Source organism: Malaclemys terrapin, chromosome 2 (genome assembly GCF_027887155.1).
Source record: "Malaclemys terrapin pileata isolate rMalTer1 chromosome 2, rMalTer1.hap1, whole genome shotgun sequence".
NCBI lineage: Eukaryota > Metazoa > Chordata > Testudines > Emydidae > Malaclemys > Malaclemys terrapin.
In genome coordinates, this window is record NC_071506.1 from 279471401 (window position 1) to 279492177 (window position 20777).

Consider the following 20777-nt stretch of genomic DNA (forward strand, 5'->3'; position numbering starts at 1 on the left):
GCAATTGTAGCTTGCATAGTGCCCCAGGGCACAGCCCGAGACCGTGACCAACCTCTTCATCTCCTCCCACGTGCCTTCTTCCATACTGCTCCCCAGGACTGACTCACTCTGCTGTGCCCCCTTGCTAGGCCCTGCCTCCCTGCTAACCACCCCCCCAGCATTTAAGTTACACGTCCTCACCGGTGGGTGTAAGTTGCAACTCCATTTAGACTGCAGCAGCAACTCTGGGAAATGTTTGTGTTTTCCCCCCCACCAAGCTCCCAGCTCCACAAAGCACTTAAGTGTAGGCTTAGTTTTAAGCGCATGCTTAAGGCCATCTCTATTCAGCACAGCTCATAAGCATGCGCTTAAGCCCTGAATAGGGAGGGATTCAAACAGGTACTTAAATAAGCACAAACAGCGAGGGTGATTAACCATTGAACTGACTACCAAGGGAAGTAGTGGCTTCTCCATCTCTTGTTGCCTTCAGAGCGAGACTGGATGCCTTGCTGGGAGATATAATTTGTTGAAACACAAGTTATTGGGCTCGACACAGGAGTAACTGGATCCAACTCTCTGGTCTGTGTTATGCAGGAGGACAGACTAGAGGTTCTAATGGTCCCTGCTGTCCCTCAGATCTATGAATCTGTTTACGTAAGTACTGGGCTGAATCAAGGCCCATGTCAGCTGAGCTTCAGACTATAACCTTCAAGCATCACAATCATGGCACTTCACTTCACCAGAGTACTGCCTTCTTGGTCTTCAAAAGCGCTTTACGAACGTCTAAGAAAGGCTACAGCACCTGTGAGGCAGACACCTCTCACTATACTCCTTTTGCCAGCTGCTCGGCTCAAGACCGAGCATTGTAAGATAGGACCTGAGATCTCCACGGGCAACCCCTCCACATTAAAGAGGACAGCTGCCATCTGGCTCCACTTCATGCAAATGGTATGCGGGCCTCAGGCTCCTGGCAGGTTGCCATGGCAGTAATCGGCAGGGCAAAGTTTGGGCTGCAGTGAAATGGGCCGGCTGCCTGTTCTCAAGACGTGGCACGAAGCTAATATGGGATTTAAGATCTGGAGTAGTGTGTCACCGAAGTGTTCCGGAAAGAATGCCTCAGGGTTTCCAAGGTCATAATGGCCAGGAAGGAGGTGGATTATTCACTCGGATTGTTTGGGAGCAGTGAAAGGAGGAGGAGAAATGCCTAAACATGGAAAGAATCCAGATTCACTCTATGGAAATACCTATGCGCTCTCATTGCTGAGACACCGGCAGAGATTACTAAGGTTCAGAAAATGTGGGAATGATCCAGGGAAATGCACTGCAAGATGCAGGATGCCTGGCTCTCTGGAGGACCTAAGGAGTCATTTCTGGCAACTACAATCTCTCTGTACTCGATGCAAATCCAGCTTCTGGCCCAAATGTACATATGCATGCACCTCCCATCAGGCCAGAGTTGCCCTGGGGGCATATGTCTAAGACAACGATATGGTCCACATTTAGATTTCTCTCATTTTCCCCTTAAAGTGAATACATAGCACTAGGAAGAGATGCTGGACTGATGGCCCTAGGGCGTGGAGAATATGTACAGAACCAGAGATAGCAGTGTAATTTTCACCCCGATGCCCTTCCAAAGTGTCTCAACTCTGATCTGCATGGATCCTCTCTTGGGTAGGCTAGGCTCAGTCAGGATGGAAGGGGAGACACTTGAAGCTAGCTGTGGGAGTGCTCATTACACTCGGATTGCGAGGGGCTCAGACATTACATTAATAGGGGCCACCTACACACCTATAAGCATCTGCAACTTCTACTTTACTTTTCTTCATGTCACCGCCCCGTGCCTCAATTTCCCCATCTATAAATGAAGATAACAATATCTAACTCCACTCCGAGATCTACTGAAGAAAAGGGCTATGTAAAAAACTAGTATAATCAATAAAAAAAAACCTTATAGAAAAGGTATTTTTTTCTATTAAATTCTATAGGTCTTTTCCATGAGGGGTAACGCAATGAGTTCGAAAGTGGTATCTCCTACTGTAAGAAGTTGCACGAGTTCTGATCTCCAAGACCTGCACAGAGCCAGAGGGTTTGAGATAGCTACTCATCTGTCAGAGACTGACTAGAGGTCCATCATCTCATTGAACTGTAGTCAATGAACACCCTTTGGCTGGAGACAGACTTCAACTACTGCCAACGCGAGCTGGATTTGCACTAGTGACCTAGAGATTAATTATATGCTTGGTAAGCCAACAATTTGTCTCCCTGAGCAATTCACTCCCTTATGCAGTGCCCCGTTTAACGGTGATCACATATTACAAGGAAAGAAGCACATGATACCTGTTCTGTGTATAACAGGACTGCACTACTTCTTTAAATGTAGGTTGCTAGAATCTAATCCAAAGCTCATTAAACTCCTGGATCAGGTCCCTAATACACAACTGAAAAGTCACATCATTCCTTTCAAAGACAATGTCTGCTAATAAAACTTCCTTTAAGGAAAGGGATCCTTGAATTGGCATGTAACCAATAGGGTTCTATAGAAATGTAATAGGGTCTATAGAATCAACTCTAAACGCCTATAGAATTGAACAGAGAATGAAAAATATAACAAAGAATGAGATTCCTTCTATAGATTTTGGGAGCCATCCTAAAGAATCCTATAGCCAGGGTAGAATTTTCTTTGAATCCTATACAATGGTTTTTAAAAAGGAGGCAATGTAATCTAGTGGGTAGAGCACTGGACGGGGACTCAGGAGATCTGGGGTGTATTCCTGACTCTGCCACTAGCCTGCTGGGTGACTTGGACAAGTCACATCACTGCCCCGTGCCTCAGTTTCCCCATGTGTAAATGGGGATAATGATACGTAATTCCACAAGAAAGTGCTTTGACATCTACTGATGAAAAATGCTATATAAAAACTATTAATAAAAGAAACCTTTTGCAAAAAGGTATTATTTTCTATTAAATTCTATAGATCTTTTCCATGAGGGTTAGAGGAACAAGCTAGGAAGTGGTATCTCCTACTGTAACATATTGCATGAGCTCTGATCTCTGGATTCTTTACAGATGACCGTTTCTAACGCACATTCCTTACTGCTTAAAAATGCAAAGCGTAAGCTGAGTCCTACGAGGAAAAAAATTCATGACTGAAGGGAAAAAAAAGCATTGTAGCTTTAGGAAATGTCATGGTTACCACTCCATAAACCTGGCCATCTTCGAGCTGAGTTTTTCCACCATCTCACATTAGAGAGGACAACACAGGACACTTGTGGGAAGCACAGGCTTATTTTACTTTATGATATACATGTTTGTATATGTGCATGATTACCGCCTCTCCAGAGAGCGAATGAACCTAGCACCCAAAGGCACAGATGGGGCAGATTCCAAGGGGCTGTTTTTGAGAGTTGCTCACCATTCAGAGTTCTCACGGCTTTGCGACTGCTCAACAATTTCAAGATCAGGCCCTAAATACATTCATTGGTCTGATCTCACGTTGGATGAATGTGGGTCACCCCCTGTGTCCGGACAGAGCCCCAGTGAAGTCAGTGGGACAGATGTGCAGGTGGTGTAACTCAGCGCAACTCCACGGAGTTACACTAGTTCATACACCAGCTGGGGATCTGGCCCATTGCTTTCAATGGGGCTCCGAATGGGGAAAAGGATCCACTCGTGGATCCAACTCCAGGATCTGGGACTGATTCTGACCGCCGCTGGGTTTTGCCTCAGCGCAGCTCAATTCAACTGAGTTTCCTCTGCCTTACCCTAGTGCAAGGGAGAGGACACGTTTGTGAGCAATCACACTCACTGGCGCACTTTGATTCCCGCCCCCACATTGATTGTAAAGTGCAGAATTCTTAAAAATATCCCACCAGGGGGAATGAAATCCACAGGGGTTTCCAGATGGGCTTTGTGCCATGGAGCAACACTAGCTCACATGGCCTGCTGTGTCTCACCATTTCCACAAGAGAGCCTCTTTAAACAGGTCCGCTTGCTAATGGCCTGAGGCTCCAGAACCTCCCGACCGCTAATCACAGCTCCAAACATGGACACCTGTGAGCAAAACAGGGGCCCACTGAAGGCAGCGGCAGTAGTGGGTCCTCCACAGTGGGAGGTGGAGGAGGCCGGAGCCGGGGGCACCATAACTGCACTGTGACAGAGCTGGAGGGTCCAAGGAGCCAGCGGTGAGGCACAAAGCTTCTGCATGGTGGAGCTGCAAGGTCTGCACAGAACCAAGGCCGCCCAAATGGGGGGGAGGGGGGGAAGTGGGGCAATTTGCCCTAGGCCCTGAGCCCCACAGGGGCCCCCACGAGAATATAGTATTCTATGGTACTGCAATTTTTTTTTATGGAAGGGGCCCCCAAAATTGCTTTGCCCCAGGCCCCCTGAATCCTCTGGGCGGCCCTGCACAGAACACGGGGAGAGATCCCCAGGGTTTAGAAGCTGAACCGCCAGCTTCATCCATGGTGTGGGAGAGAGCAAGGGTCTGATGGAAGGATCCAAAGGCCCTCCTTGCAGGGTCCCCCAGGCCCAGCAGCCGCAAGTGGATTTTCCCTCCAGCTCATCCACTTTCCCTCTCAACTCACTTCCCCCTGAATAAACCTCTTCCCCACCCCCACCACTGTCTGCACCTCTGAAATCCCCTCTCCCACTGAGCTCTGTCCCTGCATTCTGTGGTACACACACACACTGCTCTGGGATACCAGCTCCAGCGACACCCCCAACACAGACACTCCCAGCAGAAATGGGGTGTGCAGAGGGCTGGCCGGCCGAGGGCGTCTGGAAGATGGTACACAGCACACCCGGACTGGGCCAGCTCCTTGCCTGGGGTAAATCAGCCTCGCGCCACGGAAGTCAGTGGAGCAATGTCGATTTACGCCAGCTGTGCATCTGGCCCATTGTCTTTAAGGCCACATTGGAGGGATCTGTCCACCACTTTCAAACACTGGAATGGGCAGTTTTCGGGGGCTGCTTCTTTCAAGCCACCCAGTCACAGCTGCACTTTGTTATCTCACAGGACCCACAAGGAACAGCTCTTTGCACAGGAAGAGGTGAAATTGTGCAGAGCCGCCACCACATGAATCATGTTATTCAAGGAGGAAAACAAGCTGCTTCCTTAAGCAGTCATGTCGGTTTCCCTGCCAGGGACAATTCCAGGCTCTTGTTCAGCAAAACACTTAAGGACACGCTTAACGTTTATAATAAATAATAATACCTAGCTCGGTTTGCCCATGGATCTCCAGGGTGCTTTACAAAGGACAGTTGTATCATTAGCCCCATTTTACAGATGGGGAAACTGAGGCACAGAACAGTGCAGCGACTTGCCCGGGGTCAGCCAGCAGGGCAGTAGCAGAACTGGGAATAGAGCCCAGGTTCTCTGCATTCCAGGCCAGTGCTCTGTCCACCAGACCCCTACGCTTAAGTCCCAAGGACTTAAAAGTCAAGCAGATGCTTACGTGTTTTGCTGCACAGGGATGGGCTGCTTGAATGGAGGCAGCAGAGGACGCCAGTGACTCAGGACGTTCGGCCTCACAAGGATCCGCAGAAAGCTCCTCTAATGCCCTGTCTGCACAGGGACACTCGGGAAAGTTACGGTGATTCAAAGCGTGCTGGACTCCAGGTGGATGATCTCATTCAAGAGACAGATGGCCTTATCTCACTAGAACTTAATTTGAACTCTCCCCACTCCAATCCCAGTGGGCACCCCCTGGCTCAACAGCATGCAGGGGGCACCGGGCCCCTTGGTAGCTTCTCAGAGTCTCCTCCCACCCCTCCCAGCAGGGCTAAACGCCAGTTCTCTCCCCCTTTCCCAGCAACACGGGGCGCTCTGCTCCTCAGATGGAAGCATTTCAAACCCAACAAGCTGTTACCAGCTAGCAGAAAAAGACCTTTGAAAGCTAAGTGCTTCCAGATGCAACTTTGTCATTTCTAGGTGCGGAAATCTAACGTTACAGAGCTGCGGGGGGCCTCCTCCCGGGACTATTCTATTAACGGGAAATTCTGCGGAGAAAGGGTGCTTTCTGGCTGCCTCACCTCCTGTTTGGTAATAGTCCTTATTAACTGATCCGGGCTCCATACCACTCCTGCGGCTTCTTTGTCCCTTGTAGGGTGACCAGATAGCAAGTATGAAAAATCGGGACAAGGGGAGGGGGTAATAGGTGCCTTTATAAAACAGAGCCTCGAATATTGGGACTGACTCTGTAAAATCTGGACATCTGGTCACCCTAGTCCCTTGCAATCAGCGAAGTCACAATCTGCAGATTGTGGGGTCGTGACTGGGGGTCGTGACTTCTAGCAGGGAACACGTACCAGGCCCAGGGCCTGATCCAAACCCCCTTGAAGTCAATAGGAGTCTTTCCATCGGCTTCAGAAAACGCCAGATCAGACCCCTAACCCTCAAGGGCTATGGGAGTCGGGGGCACTCAGCACTTGCACCTGGAGGACCCACTATGCAGCAAAGAAACGGGCCACGTGTCTCATGCCCTGCACCTTGTGGAGTTGATTATACCAGGGCGAATTGCATATAAAATGCTACCAAATTGGAATGGTTGCATTTTGCACTGGTGTAATTGATGGCACAAGGTGCAGAGCAATCAAGAATTGGGCCCTCTGTTCCCATGCAGACGTCCGGATGAGAGAGAAAAGGAAGTAGAATAAAGACAGAAGATAGGAGATGTCTGAGCACTGACAGAGCTGGCTCAAAAGGGGGATAATTTTCAAAGCTCCTGTACAGGAATCAGCAGCACTTTCAGGCTAAAAACAGCTTAGGAAAAGAAAATCAACATACTGAGAATTCTTGGACTCAGCGCTCTGCAAGACCGTCCCATCCTTCTTGGCTTTGGTATCTTCGTTCCCAGCAGGGAAAGAATCACACACTTTCCCGCTTCACGGACTCTGCTGGCCAGGGAACTTAGACAGGAACAGCCGGCAAAGGTAGATCTTCAAACTGTTTCTTTTCCTCCCCTCCTTCAAATCAATCTCTCTTCCCGCTGCAGAAGCCTGGAGACTAACGCTGAAGCTTGGCTGGGGAGAGCTTCCTGATAGAGATGGTCCCTCCAATGGGAGCGGGGCATGGGAAGGCTGACTCATGGACTGAGTAAACACCAAGAAGACGTGCTGCAGATTCCTTTCCACTGGGGATACAAAGGGTTCTTTTTTCCTTTGCCAATTCCCCCCAAGAGTTATATTCTGGTCTGAAATTCACCCAGAAAAATGACAATGTGATGACTCCAATTACAGCACAGAGCCCTCTGTACCTCAGAAAAAATCAGGCCACTTATCTAGATCTCGAACTAAGGATGTAGGGCCAAGTTATTGAAAAAAAAAAAAATCAAGGACCTGAAGTTAGGCTCCTAAATGAATATTCAAGCACCTAACTAAGGGCCCTGATTTTCCAGAGTGCTCAGGGCACAGCAGCTCCTGTAGGGCAGGAACCGGATTTTTCATTTGTGGAGGAATTTTACTATTTTGAAATTTCTTCCATTCTGGAATGAAAACAAAAAACATCAACATTTTCCGTGAACCAAAATTCCACAGCCCACAAAGAAAGTTGTATTTTGGGTCCATCCAAATGTCTTCATTCTGATTTGACACTGGGGTTGTTTTACACCGCCTGAAGGCAATTTCGAAATGAAAAGCCATTTAGCGAGGGGAAAATCGAAACGGCCCCGTTCTTACAAGGGCAAAATGGAACCTAGCGCCCGGATTGAAAGGTTGGTTTTCATTTCCAAACACGTCACGGTCAAAGGCGACACGTTTCTGTGAAACTTTTCACTTTTCCCCAGTCGGCATTTTCCGATGGAGAGACATTCCACCTGAAAGTGACCTGCCAGTTCTAGCTCCCACCGAGGCCCCCTTCACTTTCCCATGGCTCCGTTTTGCACTGTGCCATAGCCGGGGGTCCCGGCTCGGCTGTTGGCAGACAGGGCTTGAGCATTGGAGCCAGGGTGGCCAGTATCTGGAACCCCAGAGCTGGTGAAGAGGAACAACTCCCCATTGATTCTACAATGGGAACCCTGCCCCCTTTCCCCTGTAGCTTTCCATAGGGGGAAATCAAACTTTACATCCTTGGCAGGTCCTGCCTGTGTGGCTGCCTCATGCCATGTGGCAATTTGGCCATCAGATTCGAGGTAACTAAGCTGGGCAGATTTTATCCTCTTGGCATTGACAGAGAGGGATCTCGGTGTTTCACCCCTGCAGCCAGCACTGGGATCACCACAAATCATCAATCACAGCCAGTTGTAATGACAGAAACCTTGTCTCTTGGCTCCTAAAACATGCGTCTATATCATCTAGGCTAAAGGAGAATCTCCATCAGCTGTCTGTAGTACTAGGGTTTATATCCTTTCTATGGGCCAGCCTCTAGGGCCCACATCACCTATGAACTACGGCCCTGATCCTGCAAATGTATCCCAGCCGTTAGATCCTTACATCTGCACAGCATCCAACTAACTTCAACAGACTCTGAGCAAGTATAAAACTCTCTCTGTATGTATCCTGTTGCAGGATCAGGAACTCAGCCAATACATGATAGCATCCTTGAGCTCTAACATGTGTTTCCATCCCAGATAACATCAGACAAAGGAAGTCTGTACTGAAAAGCAGGGTCAATGTTGCAGAGATAGTGGATTCTCCATTCCCAGGCACTGTGGTGTCATCATTTATACCAGTGCAATGTAGGTGTAAAACACTAACTAATCGCGGCACACCCACTCTGCCCAAGTGTAAGTGACTACACAAGTTTCAAGGTGGTGGAGAATCAGTCCCTGCACTCTCAACCGATCTCCCATTGGTTTGTTTGTTCTCTCCACAGGAGGAGTCCAAGGATTTTACAGTGCTTTTGACAGCCGCTGGATGACAAATTAGATCTGCTTCTGCCGGAAGCCAAGCCTTGAAACAGTTGTAAGAATTGACTGCCTTCCTGGCTACATTCAAAGAAAAATATCTTTAGCTTTTGGAAGCTGTTGCAATGTGGACGGAACCACAGTTGTCATGAGGAGAAAGAAGACACAGCGCACCACCAAATGTAGCTATGCCAATTACACTGCTCAGTGGGTGTAACTTGGAGAAACTGAGCTAATGTTTTCAAGTTTAGTCACTACATTTGGGGGGCTTCAAATTCTGGGTGCCCAGCTTTTTAAGGGGCCTGATATAGAGAGGTACAAAGCACCTGCAGCTCCCATTGACTTGAACTGGAATTGTGGCCCGTGGTGTTAAAATGCGTTCCCAGCACTCACAATTAGTAGCTGCATTTGAAAATTTGGGCCTACATATATTTGCAAGAGGTATATAATCAGGGGCGGCTCCAGGCACCAGCGCAGCAAGCGCGTGGCTGGGGCGGCAAGCCGCGGGGGGCGGCATGCCAGTCGCCGTGAGGGTGGCAATTAGGCAGCCTTCGGTGGCACGCCTGCGGGAGGTCTGCCCTTCCCGCGGCTTCGGCGGCAATTCGGCAGTGGGTACGCCGAAAGCGCGGGACCGGCAGATCACCCGCAGAAACGCTGCCGAATCCGCGTGACCAGCGGACCGCCCACAGGCATGCCGCCGAAGGCCGCCTGTCGTGCTTGGGGCGACAAAAAACATAGAGCCGCCCCTGTATATAATGATCTGACGACTGCGCCCTCATTTCTAGGATCCATATCACCAAAAAGCTCCTTTTGGCCACAAATATATTTGGCAACACAGATGCTGCATCTCTCCTAGGGACAGTAACACAGAGTAGTAAGAAGAAATTACGTGGCTTGATCCAGTTGTAAGCAACAAGCATTTGTAATCCAGATGCATCATGTTCCATTCACATTGCGGGGGGGCTGTGGGCAGCGAACCTCGGATCTCTGGATCTCAATCCATAAGCCTCTACTGCCTGAGTTCCAAGACCCACCTGTGTTAGCCAACGCTATAGAGGGCTGCGTAGTGGAATGCTAATCCAAATGATGCCATGCAGCCACTAGGAGGCACTGTGTGTAAAATGCCTCATTTAAATGAACTTCAGCCACACCTGGCAGTAGGGTGACCAGACAGCAAGTGTAAAAAATCGGAACAGCGGTAGGGGGTAATAGGCGCCTATATAAGAAAAAGGCCCAAATATCGGGACTATCCCTATAAAATCGGCGGCGCTGGAGGGGGTGGGGTGTGTTTCGGTGGGGTTTCGGCCCTCAGCTGTTTTCTTTGGAGTAATATGGTCCTCGCCGCTTTACGAGTTGTGCAGGCCTGGTCTAAGGGTATGGCCCTGTGTTATTTTTAGTTATTACTAAATGGGCCCAGTTCTCCTTTTACATTGATGCAAATCAAAATTTACTCCATTGGAGTCAGTAGAGTTGTACTGGTGAAAGAGAAAAATCAGTCTAAAAACACACCAAGATATGTATTAAAACTAAGTTCTTTGCTGTATCCGTGCTTGAGAAAACATACTTAATGTGTTTCGATGTATGCAATTGCCCACCCCAAGAGCTCCAAAATCATGGATTGGACTCTCAAAAATCATGAAATCATTTTAAAATTCATGAGGTTATTTAAAATAAATTTTAAAACTGTTGGGGTCTCTTTATTTGACTTGGTTTTCGAGGCTTGCGCGGGTCATTGTTTCATGCTTTTCTCTGCAACCAGGAAGTTTAGAAACGATATTTTTTTCATGAGAGCTGAAATCATGGTCACATGATTCCTAAAACTGGGGTTTTATGAAAAAATACCAAACAACATGAGAGTTGCCAATACTGCATATGTGAGCCTCATTCTGCATCTCCTGATATAGTCATTTACGCTCCGCTAAGTCACTATGCAGTAGATGTAAAACACCGGCCAGATAGCATGGTAGCATTTTACCACCACTTTGCCCAGGGGGAAACGGTTCCACCGGGGGAAAGGCAGTGGAGAATCAGGCTCACCGGGAATACAAATGGACCTATCTGCATCAGTGCTTCATAATCCCCTAGGCATGGGAGTCCAAAGTGAAATGCATTCCCAAAATGCACTGCTTGCTCTACCTCACCAGTACATCGCCTTTCACTGGTGCGACAGCTCTTTAAAGAACCCGCCCACATTCCATCACTGCAAAGGGATTCAGGCAGGAACCACCAGTAAGGAGGTTAAGTTATGCATCTATTCATATTTGCTAAGTCTAGAGCTCCAATTTCATCTTCTTTCCCCTTAGAAACACTGGGCCCAATCAGGCAGCATTACCCACCAGGGGTTGGCAACCTTTCAGAAGTGCTGTGCCGAGTCTTCATTTATTCACTCTAATTTAAGGTTTTGCGTGCCGGTAATACATTTTAACGTTTTAGAAGGTCTCTTTCTATAAGTCTATAATATATAACTAAACTATTGTTGTATGTAAAGTAAATAAGGTTTTTAAAATGTTTAAGAAGCTTCATTTAAAATTAAATTAAAATGCAGAGCCCCCCGGACCGGTGGCCAGGACCCGGGCAGTGTGAGTGACATTGAAAATCAGCTTGCGTGCCGCCTTCGGCACGCGTGCCATAGGTTGGCTACCCCTCCACTAACAGAACCATAGGTTCTAGCCCATTGACTAGGTTCTACCTGCAAAAATATGCACGCACACCTCATTTTGTGCATCCAAATGCCGGGTTTTCCCAACCAAGGTATGAACACTCACGTAAGAGACCTTTCGTTTTATTTTCACAGCGCTGCAAGACAAGCTAAGACCAAAGGAATACAATCACCTATAAACATATCCCACACATGCAAATCCACCATTGCACTACACAGACCAGTTCGGGGCCAGCAAACGCTGAAGTGCCCAAAATAAGGTGCACACTCATTGTGGGTGTCTAGTAACTGATGACACACAGAGGCAGCTAGGTCACACTTTTGTCTGCACAGACAATGCCCGCTTTTTCCCTTTTGCAGCCATAGCTTATGTAGCCATGTTTGGTCCAGGGAGAACTGGGGAAGGGAGGAGAGGAAAAGAGAATGGGTTTTTGTCTGGGAGAAGAAGGATGGTCTAGTGATTAGGGAACTAATCTTGGGACACCTCGGTTCAACTCCTGCTCTGTCACTGGTTTCCTGTGTGACCACATGGGCAAGTCACTTAGCCTCGCCGTGCCTCAGTTTCCCATTTGTAAAACTGGGATAATAACACTGCCCTACCACACTATGCTGCGGATGAACACATTAAAGACCGTGAGATGCTCAGATAGGACAGTAATGGGGGCCAAATAGGAACTTTAAATAGATTTCCAAAAAGCCATTGAGTCATTGATTGAGCACCTGAAATTCTCTTTTTTTTTAAAAAACCCTAGGATGGGAGAATTATTCTGCACATTGACATTACAACAAGTGCAGAATGAACAACTGATATAACCAATATGCCGTAACCTTGTGTTTATCATCATCTATACAGTGTTGCCACCTCGTGGTTTTATTGCTGGTCTCATGAGAATGAATGTTTCTCTTAAAGTCTCAGCCCCTGGAGTCATGTGGTTAGATGAGACTCTCAGCATGCATGTTTTTAAAAACGGTAAATTTCTAGCCCTCATGACTGTGAGGAAAAGCTTATAAATGCAAATCAAGAGCACCCTGAAGGCTCAGAAACCTCAAAGTAAACACAAACTACCCAAAATAGATGATTAAACAGCCCGAGTGATTTTTAAACCAATGTCATGATTTTTGGGGGGGCTGACTCATGATTCCTGATTGGGGATTGGCAATGCCATATTGATATCACAGTAGTACCTAGGGTATGTCTACACTGCTACTGGCAGTGAGCTTCCCAGCCCAGGGAGACAGATCACGCTAGCTCTGCTTGAGCGTGCTAAAAATAGCAGTGGGAATGTTACAGCACAGGTGGTGACTCAGACTAGCCAGCCAAGCACAGACCCAGGGGTCAGTCGGGCTTGGACTCAGGTGGCTAGTGCCGCAACGGCCACACCGCTACGTTTAGTGCACCAGCATGAGTGAAGCTAGTGCCGGTCTGTCTACCCGGGCTGGGAGGCTGTAAACATATCTCTAGTGTTCCAACCAGGCTAGGACCCAATTGTGGTATGGGCACTACAGGTACATTTTACATTCCAGGCCCTGGTGAACTTACTGTCCTAAAGATGTGATACAACAGGTGAGTCTCTCTCTCTCTCTCTCACACACACACAGTTTCTTTGTGCTCTGCAACTCAACTTCAACCAAAAGTTACTGAAACCTCTAAGTTTCAAAAGGGCATTTTCACAAGCGTTTACATTTTCAAAATTCCTTTCGTTTATAAATGGCACCATTGATACGAAGCCTAGTCAACTGAACAAGAGGAGTTAACAATAGCTTCAGGTACCTGCCCCTGTGGTTTTGCAATCCAGCTTTCCTGTTTTTGTTTCTCGTCCCAGCTGATGCATGGGAGAAAGAAAATGGAAACCGGACTGACTATAGATTCATAGATTCAAGGACTGGAAGGGACCTCGAGAGGTCACCGAGTCCAGTCCCCTGCCCGCATGGCAGGACCAAATACTGTCTAGACCATCCCTGATAGACATTTATCTAACCTACTCTTAAATATCTCCAGAGATGGAGATTCCACAACCTCCCTAGGCAGTTTATTCCAGTGTTTAACCACCCTGACAGTTAGGAACTTTTTCCTAATGTCCAACCTAGACCTCCCTTGCTACAGTTTAAACCCATTGCTTCTTGTTCTATCCTTAAAGGCTAGGGTGAACAAGTTTTCTCCCTCCTCCTTATGACACCCTTTTAGCAGCCTTAGCAACCAATACAGGGGAGGGGAGCCATTCCCAGGATCTTTTTCCATAGAAAATTGCTTGTCGTGTTTGAAAGCCAAATTTGGATCCAGATCCCAATTTTGCAAATAGACTTTAGTTAAAAAAATTTAAAGCTTTGAGTTTCCCTGGGAGTTAGGCTGCTAAGTTACTCAGGCACTTTTGAAAATCTTACCCAAATTCTATTTCAGATCTGGATCAAGTTCCCACCCACCCTCATCTTTTTAATGGGCGGAACCAATACCTCAGATCCAAATTTGGAGGCATTGAAAATACAGACTGGGTCTGAATTCTACAGCTTAAGCTCATCTTTAACATAAGACATTATATGGACTTTGAAAGTTGGCATAAGGAAAAACAGAAGTTAAGCCGAGTTTCACGCTTCCCAATCTTGTCGATATCACAAGGGTCAATACCTTGGGATCTGGCAAAGGTTAAAGTGTGAAGTGCCCCCTTGCTGTGAAAATCATATTTTATTCCTACCTGAGATACACATGGAGCTGTATATTATTAACAGAATTATTAGGAGTTCCCTACCTTTCACGGAGAGGAAAAAAATAGCTGCTTCTTAGCTGCAGATCTTCACTGCATAGCCGGAAAGCTTTGAAAAAAAATCACTGCTGTTGGTGACTTCAGTACTAAAAACAAAAAAAAAAAAAGAAAGACAATTCATCATTCTTTGGGTTCAGGCAGGCAGCTCTCCCCACCAAGCACTATGAGGCATCATTTCAGATTCCACTCTCAAGGGTCTCATTGTTCCATCTGCGGAACTGCCAAGAATAGTACAAATTTCTCAATCAAAGGTTTTGCCCCTTGCTTCATTCACTTCTTCCTGAAGGAGAAATCACCTCATGGGCATGTGATCATGGGTAGCTACTACAAAGCCACCATAACAAAAGACAAAGGGTGGGAACCAGTAAAAGAATATCCTGCTTGCACTTCTGTCAAATGACCTGCAGAGAATGTTATAAAAACACAATATACGTATTGTGGAGCTATGACAAAGGAGAAGGACATCTGGTTTTCACTCCAAGCTCTACCCCAATTTGGTAGGAGTCAGATTCTCAAACCCATACTCCATTCAGTAGAAGAGAGCAGCTAAACAACTCCAGACTAGAAATAAGGTGCAAGTTTTTAAGTGAGGGTAACTAACCATTGAATCAATTTATCTAGTGGTGTGGTGGATTCTCCGTCACTCAGTCTTTAACTCAAGATGTTTTTTTAAAAGACATATTCTAGCTCACACAGAAGTTATGGGCTTGAATAGGGATTACTGGATGAGATTCTGGGGGCAGTGTGTGACAGACTGTACCTTTATGTTCACCACTTTTACAAGACTATGATACATTGTATACAAAGTAGGCCTTGTGAGGTATCTTTTGAAAATTCATAATTTGCTGATCATTATTGTTCTGGTAAAACATGTATGGCAATATTGTTTGTAAAGTTATAAGATTCTACTGTATAACATTACTGAGACATGCTCCAAGTTTAGAAAAGCAGACACAAACCAGTTCCTCAGAGAAAAGAGCAAACTGATGCCTCAGCCAGGTGGCAACAAAATCAATTGGACAATCACCTGGTTAAACAGCCATTCTTTAGCAGGAAGAAGGGTGTGAGTGAGAAAGTTACACCTTGGCAGATAGACTTGCTGTCCCCTGAACCCCAGCTGGAGATGATTATCAGAGAGGAGGGAACGATATAAAAATGAGGAACAGAGGATACAAATCACCTCTCTCCCCTCATCTCTACTCATGGCATCAACAACATTTGAAAGATAAAAGGAGCATCGTCAAACTGGGGGAGAGGTCTTGGCTGAAATATCCAGCCAGACTGCTGTGATCCTGTGGTGAGAAAAACCTTTTTGCTTTAAGTTCACTTAGCTTGATAAGTTAGTTATTAGTTTGTGTTTTACCTTTTACTTCTTTGTAACCAATTGTGACTTTTATGCCTCATTACTTGTAATCACTTAAAATCTATCTTTCTGTAGTTAATAAACTTGTTTTAGCTAAACCAGTGTCTGGAACTTCCATTTGAGATAACAGGGTTTGTGCATATCATTTTCTATTAATGAAACGAGGGATTTTCTATGAGCTTTTACTGCACAGTAGGAAAGAGCTGGCAGTATAAGATGTACTCTTCTGGGGATATGTCTGGGAATTTGCTGGTGTCACTCTGCAATATAATTCAGGAGTGGGTGGCTAGAAGCAGTCATATAATTCAGGTAGGAGTGATTTTGCATGCTACAGGCTGTGTGTAAACAGACCAAGTGTGGTTGTTCTCACAGCGATGCAGTGTAAAAGGCTCCCTAGGTTGCAGAGTTGAGAGGACACAGCTGTTCCACAGTCCAGATTGTACCCTGGGGAATGTCATACTGTGTTATGCAGGTGCTTACCCCTGCTGGTTTTATAATTTACTCCGATCAATGGGAATCGGTGGTGGATTTAGAGATAGTGGGGCCCTGTGCGCAGCTTCATTTTCGGGGCCCCCCCCGGGACATAGCCAAGAAACCGAAAGCCAAATCCCTGTCCACTCCAGGACCTGGGTGTGGGCCGTGGGGCGGCAGCCGGGACCACAGGCACAGGAACTAGGGGTGCGGGCGGGGCTGCCAACAGAATTGCCGGGTCCCTGGGCAAGGTGGAGGGGGGCTGGCTCCAGGTCCCTGGATGGGGCGGGGCTGGGGCTAGCCTCCCCCAGCCAGCCCTTCAGTGCGATAGCAGCAGCAGCGGCCGGGAGCTCCAGGTGCTTTAAATCGCCGGGCCCCGGGGCAGCTGCCTGTTTTGCCCCCCTGTCAGCGGCCCTGGGTGTGAGGGGTGCTGCAGCACCCCCATGTTTTATGTAGAGCTCCGCTGCCACCCCGTGCCACTTATGTTAAAACATATTGTTAGGAGCACAGAACCACCTGGGCTCCTGAGGAGACAGGGAGGTGCCCGGGCCCGGCCATGGGGGCTGCAGCCAGCGGCCAGGGGAGGTGAGCAGGGAGTCCCAGTCTTATTAATCTTTCCTCATAAGGAAGCTGTACCATACCCCAATCATTTTTGTTGCCCTTTGCTGAACCTTTTCCAATTCCAATACATCTTTTTTGAGATGGGGCGACCGCATCTGCACGCAGTATTCAAGATGTGGGCGTACCATGGATTGATATAAAGGCCTTATTATCTATCCCTTCTTAATGATTCCCAACATTCTGTTCGCTTTTTTGACTGCCAGTGCACAATGAGTGGATGTTTTCGGAGAACTATCCACAATGACTCCAAGATCTCTTTCTTGAGTGGTAACAGCTAATTTAGACCCCATCGTTTTACCTGTATAGTTGGGATTATGTTTTCCAATGTGCATTACTTTGCATTTGTCAACACTGAATTTCATTTGCCATTTTGTTGCCCAGTCACCCAGTTTTGTGAGATCCCTTTGTAGCTCTTCCATTCCCTATCTGTAAAATGGGAATACTTCCTTTCTCCCACCCTTTGTCTTGTCCATTTAGATTGTAAGTTCTTGGGAACAACGCTGTTTCTTATTAAGGTTACGTACAGCACCTAGCACACTGGTGCCCTGGTCTCAGTTGGGGCATCTAGGCACTACCGTAATACAAAAACACTTAGAATGGTTTAAACCAGCATTCAATGTGATATTTACAAGCCAGTTAATAACCCCTGGACTCCCCCATGACGACAACGGAACTTGCCCGTCTTAACCACAAGCCCATTGGGACTTCTAGCTCGAACTCCATCAACCCAGCTCAGTCCCCAACACCTGCTTCAAAAGCCAGGCTTTGCAGCATGTGCAGCAGATTAACCAATGCAGGCTCTGCATGATCAAAACAACTTTCAGGGGTGAGAGGCCCCTTGCCGTGAACCCCCTATCCACAGAGTCTGCCCTTTTAAACCAAGGGATTTCTAGCTCAGACACCTCCACTGATTGCAACTGCAGACAATGGCAGTAGGCTCCAAGGTAAACCAAGTCCCAAACCATTTAGGGCTTCATCAGTTAAAGCCAACACCTGGCATCCCATTTGATGGTGCTCAGAGTAGATCACAGAGCACCAGTGTTGGGTGCTCTTCGGATAACGTCGTACTCAGCAAGCAGGTAGACTCATGCCACAGCAATAGAGGATTGGGCCAAAAGAAATCTGATGAGGTTCAACAAGGACAAGTACAGAGTCCTGCACTTAGGACGGGAGAATCCCATGCACTGCTACAGCCTAGGGACTGAATGTCTAGGCAGCAGTTCTGCAGAAAAGGACCTGGGAATTACAGTGGATGAGAAGCTGGATATGAGTCAACAGTGTGTCCTTGTTGCCAAGAAGGCTAAGAGCATTTTGGGCTGTATAAGTAGGGGCATTGCCAGCAGATCGAGGGACGTGATCATTCCCCTCTATTCGACATTGGTGAGGCCTCATCTGGAGTACTGTGTCCAGTTTTGGGCCACACGCTACAAGAAGGATGTGGCAAAATTGGAAAGAGTCCAGCGGAGGGCAACAAAAATGATTAGGGGGCTGGAGCACATGACTTATGAGGAGAGGCTGAAGGAACTGGGATTGTTTAGTCTGCAGAAGAGAAGAATGAGGTGGGATTTGATAGCTGCTTTCAACTACCTGAAAGGGGGTTCGAAGGAGGATGGATCTAGGCTGTTCTCAGTGGTAGCAGATGACAGAACAAGAAGTAATGGTCTCAAGTTGCAGTGGGGGAGGTTTAGGTTGGATATTAGGAAAAACTTTTTCACTAGGAGGGTGGTGAAGCACTGGAATGGGTTACCTGGGGAGGTAGTGGAATCTCCTTCCTTAGAAGGTTTTAAGGTCAGGCTTGACAAAGCCCTGGCTGGGATGATTTAGTTGGGGATTGGTCCTGCTTTGAGCAGGGGGTTGGACTAGATGACCTCCTGAGGTTCCTTCCAACCGTGATATTCTATGATTCTAATAGCTGTCCATGTTCTAAGGCAGAGTCAATAAGACAAGATCCTTTAAACCACAGATCTCAGCATGTCTAGTACAAGGGTGTTTGACTGTATCCAACTCAGCGGGGACAGCATCGGTCTTGTGATCTATTCTGGCTGTGTCCAGTTAGTTCATTTGTACTTAGCTGTCTTGATATTTTTCCCCTCATCTATTTTTTTCTTGGAGCCCTGCAGTAACTTTTTGCCCTTTTCACCCCTATTCTCCAAATTCTGCCTAAAACAAACCTGACGAGGCTGAGCATGTGCCAAAACACTTTGTTTCCCTTCACCTAGCAAATCCCCAGCCAGATCAGCACTAGCTACGTGACTTCCTGAAGAGCTGTTTCAATTCTCCCATGTCCCACTTCAAAGCTCCCCCTGCGCCAGGTCCTGTCCCACACAGAAAGTCCCGGCCCAGCCTTCCAGGGCCCAAATTCTGGCCAGCAGCTGATAGCATTCTGGTCTCCTCAGCACTTCGGTCGCGTAAGCAGAGGATGATCATCTTCGTACCTGTGGCTCTGCAGTCTAAAGACAGATTAATCCTCAAGCCGCAGGAGCCGCAGCAGCTAAACAATTCGACTAACCAACTTGGGGGGTTTTTTGAGAAAAACACAGAAAGTTTTGATTTTTTGTTGAAAAAACAAAAATGCCTCAAAACAAACGAGCCATCTCCATTCAAAGTGACTATAGCCTTGGATTATAACAAATACATATATAATGCAAACGTAAGGACAAACACCTGCAAAGGAGGGTTTCTGTATTTAGCAGCGTTGGCTGACATTTGAAGGTTAACAAAGAAACTAGCAACAATCCAGCACAAATTCCAGTTTGCGCCATCCCATCGGGCTTGGCTGCTCCTAGGGTTCCTCTCTGCAGACTGTTCAGCCCAAACCCACCATCTCCTCTCTGGAGAGTCACTCCCACCTCCCTCACAGCCGGGCTGGAGCGAGTGAGTCATTTTCAACAGCAAGTCAGCAAGGCTCCATCACCAGAGCCAACACCTATCGCCAGGGTGGGTCTGTCGTGCACTGATCCAAACCCCTGCTTGGTGTTGTAATCTATTTGCACTCCTCTCCATGGGCGCAGGGATCTCTTCGCTAACATGAATGGCAAGTTCTGACCAGATGGCGCCTTGACCCCACAATTGCTTACACCCAGTATTTTCCATCCGTTTTGCGTGAATGGTGGTTTGCCAACAAGGTTGATGCCAATAAACATCCATGAACTATTTTCCAGTGCAAAACTCACAAAGTCCAGATCTTCCATGTGGTCGGGGTTGTCTTCCTGGGTGTCAAGGGTGCAGAGGGGGTTTCTGAAGACTGCTTTCTGAGGGAGGCCTTTCTACAAGAAAGGGGTGGGATTGTCACCTCTGCATCTGCTTCCCTCTTTTCTCTGGACCCACTCCTAGTCCTAAGGAGCTGTTTGAGAGGAACGATGTGTGATGGGTTCGGTCACAGAGACCCCCTTGGGACTGCCACCTGATGTGCTGAGACTACCTCGGAGCCTGTTTTCCCTGCCAGCTTGGGACTTCAGTACCCTGTCATGTTGAGCCAGACACGCTGGCCTGCTGCAACACAGGCCCTGGTCTGAGCCACGTCCCCCAAAGCTGCAGGCTTTAACTGAAAACAGCTTAAGCAATGCTCCTGTCTCTAGCACCCAGACACCCAGCTCCCAATGGGATCCAAACCCCAAATAAATCCGTTTTACTCTGTATAAAGTTTATTCAGGGTATACTCATAAATTGTCTGCCCTCTATAACACTGATAGAGAGATACGCACAGCTATTTGCTCCCCCAGGAATTAATTGCTTACTCTGGGTTAATTAATAAACAAAAGGAATTTTATTAAATATAACAAGTAGGATTTAAGTGGTTCCAAGTAATAACAGACAGAACAAAGTAAGTTACCAAGCAAAATAAAACTAAAACATGCAAGTCTAAACCAAATATATTAAGAAACTGATTACAGATAAATCTCAACCTCAGAGATGTTCCAATAAGCTTCTTTCACAGACTAGACTCCTTTCTAGTCTGGGCCCAAGCCTTTCCCCTGGTAAAGTCCTTGTTCCAGCTCAGGTGGTAGCTAGGGGATTTCTCATGACTGAAGCCTCTTTTGTTCTGTTCCACCCCCCTATATAGCTTTGGCACAAGGCGGGAATC

At 47.1% G+C, this 20777-nt stretch overlaps 1 protein-coding gene across 3 annotated transcripts in view; it reads right to left on the bottom strand.

Moving 5' to 3' along the window:
* GJC2 (gap junction protein gamma 2) overlaps positions 1-20777 on the bottom strand; it is a 110862-nt gene that overhangs the window by 61362 nt on the left and 28723 nt on the right. For 2 of the 3 annotated variants that reach the window (XM_054016688.1, XM_054016687.1), the window contains exon 3: positions 14224-14324. The gene's annotated coding sequence lies outside the window, so the exon portion shown is untranslated. Of the gene's footprint in view, positions 1-6764; positions 6950-14223; positions 14325-20777 lie in introns of those variants that run through there. The other variant, XM_054016690.1, reaches the window with a different exon arrangement.